The 4,226-nt window shown below is 42.5% G+C and overlaps 2 non-coding genes across 2 annotated transcripts; one reads left to right on the top strand and one right to left on the bottom strand.

Moving 5' to 3' along the window:
• Nucleotides 1-1,117: 1,117 nt before the first annotated feature.
• Trnat-ugu (transfer RNA threonine (anticodon UGU)) lies at nt 1,118-1,192 on the bottom strand. Its single transcript has one exon. It is a non-coding gene; the product is annotated as a tRNA-Thr (tRNA).
• Nucleotides 1,193-1,806: 614 nt separating this feature from the next.
• Nucleotides 1,807-1,881, top strand: Trnat-ugu (transfer RNA threonine (anticodon UGU)). The gene has a single exon. It is a non-coding gene; the product is annotated as a tRNA-Thr (tRNA).
• The last annotated feature ends 2,345 nt before the right edge of the window (nt 1,882-4,226 follow it).

The following is a 4,226-nucleotide window of genomic DNA, read 5'->3' as shown; positions in this document are numbered from 1 at the left end:
GCGGTGGCCGTGCGGTTCTAGGCGCTTCAGTCCGGAACCGCGTGACTGCTACGGTCGCAGGTTCGAATCCTGCCTCGGGCATGGATGTGTGTGATGTCCTTAGGTTAGTTAGGTTTAAGTAGTTCTAAGTTCTAGGGGACTGATGACCTAAGATGTTAAGTCCCATAGTGCTCAGAGCCATTTTTGAACTTTCAGAAACGACTTCCTGACATTTAAATCTATACTCGCTGTTAACAAATTTCTCTTCTTCAGAAACGCTTTCCTTGCCATTGCCAGTCTACATTTTATATCCTCTCTACTTCGACCATCATCAGTTATTTTGCTCCCCAAATAGCAAAACTCCTTTACTACTTTAAGCGTCTCATTTCCTAATCTAATTCCCTCACCATCACCCGACTTAATTCGACTACATTCCATTATCCTCGTTTTGCTTTTGTTGATGTTCATCTTATATCCTCCTTTCAAGACATTGTCCATTCCATTCAACTGCTCTTCCAAGTCCTTTGCTGTCTCTGACAGAATTACAATGTCATCGGCAAACCTCAAAGTTTTTATTTCTTCTCCATGAATTTTAATGCCTACTTCAAACTTTTCTTTTGTTTTTTTTACTGCTTGCTCAATATACAGATTGAATAGCATCGGGGAGAGGCTACAACCCTGTCTTACTCCATTCCCAACCACTGCTTCCCTTTCGTGCCCCTCGACTCTTATAACTGCCATCTGGTTTCTGTACAAATTGTAAATAGCCTTTCGCTATCTGTATTTTACCCCTGCCACCTTTAGAATTTCAAAGAGAGTATTCCAGTCAACATTGTCAAAAACTTTCTCTAAGTCTACAAATGCTAGAAACGTAGGTTTGCCTTTCCTTAATCTTTCTTCTAAGTTAAGTCGTAAGGTCAGTATTGCCTCACGTGTTCCAACATTTCTACGGAATCCAAACTGATCTTCCCCGAGGTCGGCTTCTACCAGTTTTTCCATTCGTCTGTAAAGAATTCGCATTAGTATTTTGCAGTTGTGACTTACTAAACTGATAGTTCGGTATGAAATGATAATTAAATGGACACCCTAGCTGCAAACAGGCGTTGATGTACTTCATTGGGGACATGTTGAAAATGTGTGCCCCGACCGGGACTCGAACCCGGGATCTCCTGCTTACATGGCAGACGCTCTATCCAACTGAGCCACCGCGGGCACAGAGGATAGTGCGTCTGCAGGGACTTATCCCTTGCACGCTCCCCGTGAGATCCACCTTCCCAACATGTCCACACCACTACATTCGTAGTGCGCCTAATAGATGTTTGCCCATCATACTCATTACTCGTGGCAGATTAATCTACCAAGTCCCGTACGAGTTCGGGCATAGCGTGTGCGTTCGCACAAGAAGGTCAATGGCCGGGAAGCCATATTTAACTATATAGTTATATAGTTAGTTAACTATATAGTTAAGTACATCGCCCTTGTATAGACCCTCTATATACTCCTTCCACCTTTCTGCTTTCCCTTCTTTGCTTAAAACTGGGTTTCCATCTGAGCTCTTGATATTCATACAAGTGGCTCTCTTTTCTCAAAAGGTCTCTTAACTATATAGTTAAATATGGCTTCCCGGCCATTGACCTTCTTGTGCGAACGCACACGCTATGCCCGAACTCGTACGGGACTTGGTAGATTAATCTGCCACGAGTAATGAGTATGATGGGCAAACATCTATTAGGCGCACTACGAATGTAGTGGTGTAGACCTGTTGGGAAGGTGAATCTCACGGGGAGCGTGCAAGGGATAAGTCCCTGCAGACGCACTATCCTCTGTGCCCGCGGTGGCTCAGTTGGATAGAGCGTCTGCCATGTAAGCAGGAGATCCCGGGTTCGAGTCCCGGTCGGGGCACACATTTTCAACATGTCCCCAATGAAGTACATCAACGCCTGTTTGCAGCTAGGGTGTCCATTTAATTATCATTTCATTTCTAGCAAAGCTGCATGGTCATCCACGGTAACTGTTCTTTCGGGAACAGATACTACCGACATATATGATAGTTCGGTAATTTTGGCATCTGTCAACACCTGATTTCTTTGGGATTGGAATTATTATACTCTTCTTGAAGTCTGATGGTATTTCGCCTGTCTCATACATCTTGCTCACCAGATGGTAGAGTTTTGTCAGGACTGGCTCTCCCAAGGCCGTCAGTAGTTCTAATGGAATGTTGTCTACTCCCGGGGCCTTGTTTCGACTCAGGTCTTTCAGTGCTCTGTCAAACTCTTCACGCAGTATTGTATCTCCCATTTCATCTTCATCTACATCCTCTTCCATTTCTATAATATTGTCCTCAAGTACATCCCCCTTGTATAGACCCTCTATATACTCCTTCCACCTTTCTGCTTTCCCTTCTTTGCTTAAAACTGGGTTTCTATCTGAGCTCTTGATATTCATACAAGTGGCTCTCTTTTCTCAAAAGGTCTCTTTAATTTTCCTGTAGGCAGTATCTATCTTGCCCCTAGTGAGGTAAGCCTCTAAATCCTTACATTTGTCCTCTAGCCATCCCTGCTTAGCCATTCTGCACTTCCTGTCGATCTCATTTTTGAGACGTTTGTATTCCTTTTTGCCTCCTTCATTTACTGCATTTTTATATTTTCTCCTTTCATCAATTAAATTCAATATTTCTTCTGTTACTAGCCCTCGTCTTTTTACCTACTTGATCCTCTGCTGCCTTCACCACTTCATCCCTCAGAGCTACCTATTCTTCTTCTATTGTATTTCTTTCCCCCATTCCTGTCAATTGTTCCCTTATGCTCTCCCTGAAACTCTGTACAACCTCTGGTTTAGTCAGTTTATCCAGGTCCCATCTCCTTAAATTCCCACCTTTTTGCAGTTTCTTCAGTTTTAATCTACAGTTCATAACCAATAGATTGTGGTCAGAGTCCACATCTGCCCCTGGAAATGTTTTACAATTTAAAACCTGGTTCCTAAATCTCTCTCTTACCGTTATATAATCTATCTGATACCTACTAGTATCTCCAGGATTCTTCCATGTATACAACCTTCTTTTATGATTCTTGAACCAAGTGTTAGCTATGATTAATTTATGCTCTGTGCAAAATTCTACCAGACGGCTTCCTCTTTCATTTCTTAACCCCAATCCATATTCACCTACTATGTTTCCTTCTCTTCCTTTTCCTACTCTCGAATTCCAGTCACACATGACTGTTAAATTGTCATCTCCCTTCACTACCTGAATAATTTCTTTTATCTCATCATACATTTCATCAATTTCTTCATCCTCTGCAGAGCTAGTTGGCATATAAACTTGTACTACTGTAGTAGGCATGGGCTTCGTGTCTATCTTAGCCACAATAATGCGTCCAGTATGCTGTTTGTAGTAGCTTACCAGCACTCCTATTTTTTTATTCATTATTAAACCTACTCCTGCATTACCTCTATTTGACGATATCATCTCGCTATTTCAGCCGAGTGGCGTCGACGTCTTGAAGGTAAGCTTCAACGAGATTTCTACTCGTCAGTACTGATCAACCCTTTCACGGAAAATGGCAAGCTACAGCAAACATCTACATATATACTGCGCGAGCCACCTTACGGTGTGCGGCAGAGGGTACTTTGCGTGTTAGTGTTACTTCCCCTTTTCCCGTTCCAGTTGCGTGTGGGTCGTGGGAAGAACGATTGCTGGTAAGCCTCCGTGTGGGCTCTATCTCTCAAATTTTATGTTGATGGTCTTTTATCTAGAAGTACGTAGGAGGAAGCATTATACTGGTTGACTCTTTTAGGAATGTACGCTCTCGGAACTTTAACAGTAGACCATAAAATTATGCAGCGTCTGCCACTTTAGTTGACTGAGCATATCCGTGAGCATTTCACGCTTACTAAATAAACCTGTAAGAAACGTGCCGCTCTACATTTGATATTTTCCATATCTGCTAACAGATCTATTTGTTTCGGATCCCATACTGAAGAGCAATATTCAAGTATTCGTCGGACGAGTGCGTTGTAAACTACTTCCTATTTTGGTGGACTACATTTCCTGAGGATTCTTCCAAAGAATCTCAGTCTGGCATCTGCATTAATCGTGGTTAATTTTATGTGGTATATCCGCAATGCGATATATTTGTTTATACTGAGGATCAATCGTCACTCCTTGCATCAAGGGTCGATCCTCTGCAGGACTTCCTGCATTTCGCTACGACGTTCTGGCATCGTGACTTCTGTGTATAGAGCAGAAT

This window comes from Schistocerca nitens, chromosome 3 (assembly GCF_023898315.1).
Source record: "Schistocerca nitens isolate TAMUIC-IGC-003100 chromosome 3, iqSchNite1.1, whole genome shotgun sequence".
Lineage (NCBI taxonomy): Eukaryota > Metazoa > Arthropoda > Insecta > Orthoptera > Acrididae > Schistocerca > Schistocerca nitens.
Note: the sequence above shows the minus strand (reverse complement) of the source record. Positions and strands in the feature narration are given on the sequence as shown.